The sequence below is a fragment of the Falco rusticolus genome, chromosome 3 (assembly GCF_015220075.1).
Source record: "Falco rusticolus isolate bFalRus1 chromosome 3, bFalRus1.pri, whole genome shotgun sequence".
Lineage (NCBI taxonomy): Eukaryota > Metazoa > Chordata > Aves > Falconiformes > Falconidae > Falco > Falco rusticolus.
Window position 1 is genome coordinate 52,387,668 of NC_051189.1, and position 12,193 is coordinate 52,399,860.

Consider the following 12,193-nt stretch of genomic DNA (forward strand, 5'->3'; position numbering starts at 1 on the left):
GTGTTTGGACAGACTGCAAACTGATAATCGTTTTAAACTGATGGTTAACTTCATCTCTCTGTTCTGATGATTTCATATTTTTTCAGAAGATTTGGGATGGAAAAGTGGAAAGACTATGTGGACATTTTCTAAATAATATAAGTGGGTTATGGTGTGTTTGTAAAGGAAATGTGAATCCAGCCAGCAAAACACACAGATGTCAATGGGAAAGACATGACACTTCTGCATAAGTGAAAGCAAAGAGCTTATGCTTCCTTTGCTTCTCACTTTCTTTGAGGAAGAGGGAAGTATTTGTCTCAGTAACAGTGACTAAAAATCAACAGTAACAAACAGACAAGGATATCTGTTCAATAGTAGTGGAATATGTGAAACTAGATGTCAGCTGGGCTTTCCAACACTTTCTTTGCTACGCAATTAGCAGCAGTTCCTTTCCTGGTCATTGGGTCACATAGCATGGGTCCCCAAATGACCCAGTAGGAAGTATCAAAGAAATCTGACTGGATTAATCAGAGACTCCTGACTGCTCCAGGGGGCAATAAGTGGGATAAGACTGTACATCAGCCTCTCGGGGAGGTGCTGGTGGGGAAGGGCTCTTCACTGCCTGAAGAAACCGCACTTCAGTACAGACCCACTTTTCTAACCTGCTTTTTCCTCCCTAGTAGTTTGCTCATACAATCCAACTATAAAGAAAGCATAAGTTAAGAACCAGCCTGTTTACAGTAGAATAGCATAAATTAACAACAAAGAAAATAAAAAAGTAACAACAAACTTCTGAGTATCTTTATTTTGAAGGTTGTAACCTACTTAGCTTGCATGCAGATTTGTACACCAGCAACTCTCATTACAGCATAAAACACAAGAATTCATCAAAGTATCTCTGAGATACAGGTGGTTTGCTTTGCTATTAGTACATGTATCCAGCAATAGTTTTACTTTCTGATTTTAATCCTAGATTGAGTGTCCTGTGCAGCTCAGAAAATAACCTTTGTTTTAGCCTCACCAATAATATTTGATGACTGACAGTGACGGATTAATGCACAGTTCTACCTGATGGGGATATTCCGCTCTCTGCAAAAAAGAAAGGTGTAAACATAAAAAATTTAATTAACAACATTTTCTAACAAAATTATCTTTTCTCTATTACCTCACCATTTTCTGTGGTCTTTCATCATGTCAAAATTGGAGGAAATGAAACAACAAACTAGCTGTAATACAGCACACTGCCTCAAACTCTCAAGCAGAAAAAAACCGCTGCTATCAAAATAAACCCCAGCGACACAGGGATCTCTTATTTTGTGTTAAGTATATTGCCCATAAAAAAAAATCACCTCCCAAAAGTTACAACATCAAAGCCTCTTTTTTAATCAAGAAGTGTTTCATTACACTAAAAAAGTCACAAGGCAGTGACCAGTGAAAGCACTAGTTATAAGAAATTAGTGACTTTTGGGATGGGGGCAAGGAGAACGTGAAAGAATCACCTGAAGGCAGAGATGGGCCTTTCCCTCTGCAGGGTTAAGTTTGGTGGAAAAGAGTAAGAGATCTTTCCAGTAACAGGTGGCATGAGGAGATGAAGTAATCAATTAGGAGACAGGTGATTAAGTGAAAGAGAGGGAAGTGTGTGGAATGGGGGTCAAGGGAACAAGGCCTGCAAATGACTGATAAATCATGTTAGCACTGAAGGAGCCTGAGTTTAATTAACATACTTTGGAAAAGAGAAAGGGAATTATAGAAAGACGTTGAGAGGAAGGAAAACAGCAGGAATGATTCAGGAAGAGGACTTCAAAAAGTAGGGAAATAGGTGACCAACCCTGCCTAAAAATCTGAAATAAGGAATAAATGTGACTGATTGCCTAAAAAGCTAATACTGAGATGGAAACTTTCTGTCCCTCTCAGATTCAGCTAAGACCAAGGAGAAAAGGAAGAGGGAAATTCAAAACAAAATTACAGTAACTGGAAGACAAGCCAGATCACTGAATTTCTATTTCAGAAGGATCCCTGAAATTACTCCAAACCATGGAAGCCAGAAGTGAGAAATCTTTGCCTCTGTCCCCTTCTGGTCACTTTGATGCACCTCATAGCTGTCAGGCTTTATGTCATCTCCATCACATAGGTGAAGTGTGCAAGTCTGCTACTCCAGGCCAGTCAAGTCCTCAGGATATAACATACTTACCAAGCAAGCCTCACTGAAATCTGAAACAACATTTCTTTCCTTAGGAACTTCCAATTTCTTAAATTTAAATTTCTATTTACCCTCACAGTCAGAAACCACATTTTTTTGAGGAAAATCAAATAGACAAACAAAAATCATGTATATACTGTAAATCTTGTTTTTCCTTAATGTTAGTCCAAGAGGACTGAAGTTCTTCAAGGGCTGTCATGCCTCTGTGTGACAGATATCCTCTGAAGCAACACCTTCCTCTCACCTGGAAAGACAGTTCACCCTTTCTAGGTGACTATTTTATATCTGGTGTCAAGGACATTTTTCTGGCTTTGTCTTGTAAAAACCTTCAGTGATTTGTGAAGAAATGATTTAATATTAAGAATAAAAAGTCATTATTTTTTCATCTTGTTCGCATTTCTTTACAAAGCTGTATTACAATGAATCAGTGCCTTATTACAAAAATATTCTAATTGCTGAGCATATACCTTTCCCACAAATTATAGCAGAAATCCTATGGCCTTGTAATGCACACTTTAACTACATCTCTTTACAGTAAGTAATAGGAGACGTTTATTACAGTAACTGAAGGAGAGGAACCTGTGCATGTTCCACCCAAAGGTGTACTACTTTTCCATGAATTAAAGCAATGTAAACAAAGAAGGGATCAGTTTTCTGCAGTGTCACTGAGATTATAATTAAAGGACAGTGAACAACACATTTAATTACTAGGAGATGGGAACTTGATAACTTTGGGGAAAGGACATCTCTGACGTTTTGCTTACAACAACAAGGAGCTGGACTCAGTGAACCTGTAAAGGTTTTTTACAGCCTTATGTTATGAAAGTCAACTCTGGGCCTATCATTTTATCGCCATTTAGTCAGGCTGGAGACAATGAGGACAAAGATTTGCTGCAATGTGTCAGCCTTTTGAATATCAAGTAGATTCTAAGTGCTTATTAAACCCTTGGCATTATTTGGCTCTTACAAAAAGAATTCAATAGTTTTATCAGGTTATTTAATCACTAGAAATATATCACTGTTATCCTGTATTACCTTAAATTCATTGTGGTCTGCTTCCCCCCCATTATTGTTCAATTCCAGGCCTACTAATACATTTTCAAAACAGAAGTTAGTAGTTTATATGATCTTCAACCCACATTTATCATACACGGAAGGAGTATAACTGGTGTTCTTTTGGACCAGACCAATCGTTAATGCAGCCTTCTATGATTAATTTAAAAATCCTGCTATGCTGAAGAAGGCAGGTAAAGCATTTATGCTGAGTGTCACCCCAGGCCCAGTACCAGTCACTTCAGAGTCGCCCACCAACAGATGCTAGCTGAAGAACTTCCATTTGATGGGGTGCATTTGCCTTCTGTAGTTTATTGGTGAACAGAATCAATTTGGTGAATAGAGAGAATTCAGCTCCCAGACTTTATTGTCAACAAAGAAAAAACTATAGGACCATGGTTTTGCTTTAACCATCATGAACTTCAATGCTGAGGAGCCTGGTATGCAGGGAGCCCACCTCACCATAGCAGGTTTATATATACTTTTTCATTTTTGTTTCTGTCTACATCAGTTAATATGTGTGAATCGACACCAAATGTTATTAGCTGCTATTAGCTCTCTGTTCCTATGAATTCTGTGCATTGTTTTAAAATGGCAAATAAAATTTTAGGCAGGATATGTAAAATGAAAATCCTATTTATATAAAAGATAAATAATTACCCCCAGGAGCCAAAGAGGTAGTTTAAGGCTCAATGGTATGGATCTTTTCCACAGTTTGATTAGAAATAACAACACAACCTTTGGAGAGAAAAAAAAAAAGCCTATGAAAGTAATACAATTTTATTTATTGGTTGGAATAGCTACTGGAATACGTCTGCTGACATTTGATTCTCATTAACTTTGGTTTTTTGTATTACAGAAGCACCAATACAGCAGAAAATGCTGTAACACCATAAAAAACCTAACATCTCTACTGAAAAGTTCTTGGAGTATGTTGCTAAACGACACAAAGGTAGTGAGATGGTCAGAGGCAAATCTGTAGTGAGTTTGTTCAGTATTATTTGTTTGCTTTGAAAAATATGGATACTATGTCTAACTTAAGTAAGAGGGCATGAATGACAGTGACAGGGAACATGTGAAAAGGGTAGGTCTCAGAGAGTTTCTGGCTTTTACTTCTTGTTGCTTTGAAAAGGGAAAATGCAAATTAATCAAGTTTCATCTTGTACAGAAGATAAGGCCCTTGAAGTGATTGCAAAGAGTAGGAGGTGTTGACTAGTGATATCTACACAACTGCCACTGGGAGAACTTGTATTGCTATTTGATTTGGACAGTGATAGGGAAATAAAATTTTCTTCATTATTATTCAGACTAATTCAGAATATTAGTACAGACCAAAAGTAATTATTGCAATTGTTTAAAATAATCAAGCTCTGTTTTCTGATTATTCAAACATTTTTGTGTTTATTACATGAGGAAGTCAAGAAGGCAACCCCTTATGTTGCAACACCTCAGACTAACATGTAAATACATAAGCCAAATATCAGACACAATATGTGTAAATGACAAACATCTGATTTGTATTCACAGTTATCACAATTGTTTGCACAAACTGAATAACGTTACATACATATGTATAATTAGATACATTCAATAATCAATTTGATTCCAGATTGGAGTGTGCATTTTCCGTGTGCAACACCACATCTGAACAGTTTTTTATTTTCCATATATTTTGATGGTTTTGACCTCCAAGATAAACATTTTTCTCCCCCCAAAAACACAGAGGTACATTTCAAAAGACAAATATCTGTTGATTTTATTCTGTCTTTATGTCACCTAGAGGAAAGGCATCCTTGTGGTATCTTCTGTGTTCTCTCTTAGTATAAAATATATATAATTAATAAACCTAAACCACTGTAAATCTTCATTCTTGCGCTCTACAGTCATTGAATTCTAGACACATATAGTTTTCCTCTTACAATGGAAAAAAACTTGTAATTAGGCTATGCCTAGAGCAAGTATTTTAAAGAATTTAAACTGATGACAGGAATTATTTTTTTTCTGAAACTATTGTATGTGGTAGAGTATGCCAAAGTACGGCAGTAATAGTGAGGATGTGAAAGAAACCACAGCAAACAAAGAGGCACTGGGTGAAGTTGCAGCCACTTGTTGGATGAAAGTCATGGTCCTATCTCACAGCAGTGCTTTTGCCTCTGGCTGCAGTCCAGGGAAAAGGGCTGAAGGGAGTGAGTGCTCCAGCTGAGGCCATGCCAGCTCCACAGCGAGTCATGGCGTCTCTCTCCAAGCAGGCGTGACACCTCCTACAAAATCAGACTTGGCCTCACCCTGCCTGAAAGCAACTCTCTGCCCAAGCTAGGAGTATCCAAGTTAACTTCTAAACTCAATACCAAGCCCATTTTTAATTGGCAAGTTAATCGTGTGAAAATGCTGACAACGTCACTCTAAGTACTAGCCTTTTAGTTAAGCACATTTGTAGGTGGGGCATATATAAGCATAAGAAGGCCTCAGGACAAGTTGGAAATTGAGCTCTGGCAGCCACATTGTCCCCAGATTACAGCTCATAGCAGATGTTCACCAAAGCTACATAAACTTTGCCAAGCTCTGTACCTTCTGGTAAATCCCATGAAATATGAGATCTGTGCCTTTTAAGAGCACTGGAGAAACTTGGCTTTCCTTTGGTATTTGCGTGTTGAATTCACCTTTCTGTTTTTCACCATATTTTGCACATCTTTATAGGCCTGTAATTAGGTTGCACTGAAATCTGAATTAGAAGTAAGAATAAAATGCTAAATTCTGGGTAATTTCAAGCTAAAATCTCAAATGAAGTCAATAAACCAAGTTCCTCTTATCTTCACATTTAGATCACAGAGAGGTCTTTGAAGTCAATTGTGTAACAATCCTCTAAAACAAAATAATTTGGCCCAGTTTTAATTTAATATCCCATTTTATGACATTCCATTAATTTCCATGAAGTTTGCTTCTCATTTGCGAAATGAGTGAGATTAGAATCAAATCCAATAAGGTTTGTTGCAGAAGGTCAGATAAGACTGAAAGAGTATCTCCAGGCTTTTGTCAATGGAAACAAGCCTTCTAAATTGTGTTAGTTCTTGCAAAAGTGTCAGGAATGATTATTAAACAACAGTTATTTTGCCTTAATTTTACTTGTTTGGTCTGGATCTTACAGGATAAGCTTCAGTCCCCCACAGACATCTAAGGCTGTAAAAGCAACTGTACCAAATCAAACCAAGATGGCCAAGTTCCCTCTGTCTGATTGTGGTCTATACTGGATCCATGCAAATGTATATGAACAAGGCAGGTATATAGTGGCACGTTCCTAGCTAGTTTATACAGCCTACAGTAACCTTTGGTGCTGTGATTTCCTGAGGAAAAACGTGACATGCTTGTTTCTCACAGCGGAGTGCAAATCAAGAGTAATTGCATTGAAATTTTGTGGAGTTATAAGGGTATGCAACCAACAACAGTAGGTGCATATTTTTTTTTCTGTAGGCCCAGGAAAAACACTTGATTAAAATATCTTCCTGTCCTTGTGAAGTTCAAATTACATTTAAAAATATGACATTTTTATGAAAATACCTCCTTACTTTATGGTAGTAGTAACACAATTAGAAAAATAAATGCTTTTGAAAGGTAAATGGTAATTCTAGTGAGGTCTGCAGTTATTAAATTTGCATTCCACTTTTTACTGAGAAAAGAAATAACATTTAAATATCTTTAGTATCAGTAATGTTTATGTTCCAGTTGTAAGTTTTACTGTAATCTTTAAAACCTGGCCCTTTTTTTTCAAGTAAGTACACTGAAAAAGAGTTTTAGACACATCTGTTATTTGCTAAGAAGCTCCATGATCATTTACTGTCCATATAGTGCCCCAGGTGTGGAGTGTGTGGATGGTACTTTACAAATACAAATTTAGACAAGGTTCCCGCCCTGAGAAATTTGGAACCTATTTTGAACAACTGCAACACTATCAATTTAAGGATTAGGCACAGGAATAGATGCAAAGAGACAGAGGAGGTCAAAAAGGTTATCTGAAGGAGGTGGGATTTGACAGGAAATTCAAAGCTCACTTGTTACGAGAAGAAATACTTTCACGCAGAACTCCTTCAAAATCTTATTCTGAAAGAACTTTGAATTCAGAAGGTTTAGGAGATTTGGGGAGGCCACTGACTCTCACAAAATACAGCAGATGAGGATTGATGTGCATATGAGCAGTTCGTATTTAAAAGTGAAGATTTCCTGGGACCTGAATTTATTTCCTTTTTGCTCACAACTGGACTGGCAAATTAGTTCCTGAGTTTATAGCTATTGCCTTGCTACAAAGTAGTAAGGATTGCATGATTATAGTTTTAATTTGCAGTAATCTAACTATTTCTATTTATAACCTACAGGCCAAATTGGGGTAATTGCAGAGAAACCACATTTTTCCAGAAATGAAAGACTAAAATTACAGGGCAGTCCCAAACCAGCTCTTTCCTCACCAAAGTGCAATGGGGCTTGCACACTCCCTAGCCCTTGTTTTAGCTGTCTTTACTCTCTGGATTCATTCCCTGTCCCTACTTAGAAGGGGTAGGCTCTGTCTGGTGGCCAGTACAACATACTAGAGAGTGTACAGAACATACCCTCTTCCCAAGGGCCATCTGATACTTCAGATGTCATTTGGGTTTTGTCACAAAAGATCTGCTGAGCAGCTGGGACACAAGATTCTGCAAACCTGCATATGCTCCCAAGGCCAGCCAGATGTGACATGCACAGCCATGCATTGTCTGCTGTGGCAGCTAGAATTTTTTACTAAATATTTAAAGCACTGCTAGCTTATGCAGCACATAAATCACTTTTTCACCTCAAAATATAATGATGACCACAATTCTTGGTATCTGTGTCTGACATAACTTTATTTACCGTAGTGTTTCAGAGCTTTGTTTTATAACCCTGTATAATAAATGCATTTTTAAAAAAATTCAGAAACTAGATTTGTGATTTTTTTTTTGGTGGTTACAGTCTTCTACCTTCTCAGCATTGGCAATTGGTTTTGATTTTTTTTTTAGATCATCTGCAAGATACTTACAGTAGCAGCAACAAACATGTCATGTCAGGTGAGTCAGTGCCAAAAGTGTTGTGTAACATCAGAAAGAAAATGTATAGCTTGCTAGTTTGCCAGTATCATTTAACTTTTTAATTTTTTTATTAGCAAACTAATATTACATGATTAATAAAATCACTTAAGTTAATTTTAAAGGTGTACAGAGATATTAAGAAAGGAAATCCCCCAGTAAAGAGAAATACTGAAGTATAATAATCAGTCTCCCAAAATGTATTTTGTTGGAAACACATAAGAAATGGAACAAATACATGGAGAAGCACATACCTATCGTGTTAATGAGTTACAAGTTGGGTGAACGGTATGCAGTGCTGTATTGTGTACTGGATTACAAGATACACTTGCAATCTTTGCTTTTGACTTGCAGTATGTGATTGCTTTCTTTAGATACTTTGAAAGAAATATGCTATGAAACAACATAACTGTAAATCATAACTGGACATTAATATACAGCTTAACACTTACAAAAAGCTGTCATAACTGAGATGCAGTTAGCATCATGAGCAAGTAGGAACCTGTTAAATTACACATTTTAACACAGCTGTCTTCAAAAGGACACAGATGAAAAGGATACAAAAAATAATCCATGAAAATAGAAGAAGTAAAAACTACAAAGACACTTTATAAATTGGGTTTCTCTGATGCCACTCAGACCACAGTTGGAAAGCTGATATAATAATTATAGAGACTTATTCTTTGTTATAGTTTGGTATTCATGTGAAAAACAAACTAACAAAGAAACAATTTAGAATGACCAATAGCACATCACTCAGCCTCTATACTTCAGAGGATACACAAAGACACACATGAAATGTGTTTACTTCACACTGCAGCCAATGAAAGGAAGGGAATATAACCTAGTAAAACATTTGCATTTCCCACAGTATACTGTGTCTGTAGTAAAAAATTAATTGTGCAGTGGAAATTATTTTTTTTTCTTCAGATTTTCAAAGGAGCTGTGTTGGTATTTCAAATCACATCATAAAAAAATGAAAAGAGGATGAAGAGTGAAGAAGAAATGCTGAAAAAAATACAGGATTCAATTAATAGCTCTGGAAATGAAGACAAACAATACCCACATTGCCAAATGACAAGTACAGTCTCTTCCCCTGAGCAAAATTAAACAAGCCAAGACAGCCCCAGAGCATAATCCTACAGAGCTATAGACCTGGCAGAGATGGAGCTTCAGACACAGGGCTAAGGAGGAGCAAGCGCAGATGCAGCATACGCCCCAGTTTTGACAAATGGCCTTAAACATCCTTACTGCACTCTGACCCAGCCTGGGTCTCTCCCTTAACTGAAGCCATTTCTGCAAGTCTGTAGTAAAAAAGCAACAGCAAATGGACTAATAAATCACTCTCTCATTGACAAAATAGCCATAAAAGCAGATAATCAAGCATTATGTGTATTTAGTTTAACCACACAAACTGTTTTAAAAACAGAGTTAAATGAGCTCAAACCTATTTCCCATTTATGCAATTAATAAAAATAAAAACCACCAATGGAAGCGTCATCTTCTACACTGAGCTCAGCTCCCGTGCCAAGAAACACAACGCTTGCCTGCACATTCAGTTTCTCCCAGTCACCTTCTAACCCAGCTTGAACTCTGATTTTATACTTCTCTATAAATAATATGCTTCATGTGACCCTGCAAAGACTCTCTCTTACTTACCCAAGGCTGGAAGAGGGCTGTTTTTTTGACAATGGAAACACACTGAGTCTCCATAGTTGGGGTCCATCCCCACATACCTGAATAAGCCCTGCACCACTGGGCTCCCTCTGGTAAAGCAAATTGCTGGGCATGCTGAGACCCCGTGTTTCCAGGACTTTCCCATGCACCCATGTTGCTCTCTTTTGTTTTTCCAACACTGAGCCCTTCTTTTAAACACACCCAATAAGCAGGGAGAGAGATGCACAATTTCCATAGCAGTGACCCAGGGAACAGGGATAATTGCTATAGGAGAAAGCCAGGAGATGGCATCACTTTCTATCACCTCTTTACTGGTTCACTAGAGGGGAGTCTGATTCCAGTCAAAATGAGGATCTCAGGGTGGATTTCCAGGAGAGTTGGGGGCAGGGGGCATGGAGGGCTCAGGCAACAAGCAAACACAAAATCCTGCAAAATGGGAGGAAGATGAGGGACAGAGAGATGTTGGCATTGTTACACTAAAAAACTTCGAGATTCCTGTTACCATTTTTTTCTCTGTGCAATTTTGTGACAACATGGGAAAGCTGGGTTTAGTCTGGGGAGGGGCGGGGCGGGATGTGTGTGTGTGTCTGTGAATGCAAAATTTGAAAAGCAACCTATGCCTGGAATATTATGACAATAACATAACATGTATCAGAAGCCTTTTTAAAGAAAGTTGTATTACTATGCCTTCTTAAGGGTACCTATGAAATATATTTCATTTGTATCTCTGTCTCAACTTAACTGTGAGGCTTCTTCACAAAGCCAAAGCGATAAAGGCACACCTTCATGCCTGACAGACATGGAATTAAGATTGTAAACTCTGATGTTGAAAGCAGTAAGAGAATGGGAGATAGAAGCTAGCAAACATCTTAAAAATAATATTTTAATATTTATAAAATACTCCCTCACCTTCCCTTGAAAATGGCTAGAACTATATGAATTAGAAGAAAACTCATTGTACTTCAATGTGCTTTAAGAGTCCTGCTTTAGTAAAAACACGTATAGTCAAGGTTTTCAAAAAGGATTTCTATCTTAAAGAACCTGTGTTGCCAGAAAGTATGTTTTCTTGCAAAGAAGTTGTTTACACAGACTGTTTACCTGGTTGTTTATTTCTACCAATTAGTGAGTAGAGACTTCATGATTAGCAGCTGGGAAATAAGATTGCTATTTAAATAGGAATTTCATGACAGCTTTTCCAAAGTATGTGTCTTTCTTGATCTCATGCATATATTGTGAAAAGTTTGCAGCTGGTCCAAAGTTGTAGGTCATAATTAACAGGTAAACATATTGGTATTTCTATGTAAGTAGGTCTAAGAAGACCCTAATAATGTATGAGAGGTAAATAAAGTAATGCAGGAGTCACTGATTTTGCTTTGTCTGTTGTTCTTTTACCAAAGATACGTGACGACTTTGCAGATCTAATATTTGAAACCATATAGGAGTTTAGTAATTATTTTTCTGAACCTTGATATGCAAAAAAAAGATCAAAAGCTTTAAAGTATTAAACACAATTAGAAAACACTAGAACAGATGAAATTTCCTCACGAATCTGAAGTATCTGATAAAATATTTCTGGCATGTACATACTACTATTACCATTTCAAAATCTGGTATTGCAGAAGTGAGAGGCAAGGCAAGCTTCTGTACGGTGGCTACACCTACAATGAATAATCCAATTGCAAGAGCACGTGAGTCATGTTAAGATTTCACCTGACTGCCTGTTCCCTGGGATGGAGGCTTCAGGAGATGCACTGCTACCCAGGGGAAGGTGTGGCTGCTGCCTTCATTTTTTACAAAATAAAAGTATTGATGTGGTCTGATTTGATTAATGAGCTCGGTTATAACTAGATCATACCTGTGGTACAAAATTCCTTTGGGGGAATGGTACAGAACTGTATTCTGAGATATCACAAAAGCATTCCCTAACAGCTTACTGGAGCTATAATTAGTCTCACTGAAATATGCGGCATGATTACTCTGAGCTGGTACACAGCTGTAGTCCTGCACTAGGGAAGGTAGCTGGGGACAGAACGGCTGCAGAAGTGGCATTCCAATTTCCCAGTGAAGGGAAAAAGCACATCTGCTCTCACACGGAAGGAACACTCAAATACTCCATCTCCTGACAAAGATGGCCAAACTCTACCTGACTTCAAAGAGAACGCCAATAAACTTTAACAAAGAGGGGACTGGCTCC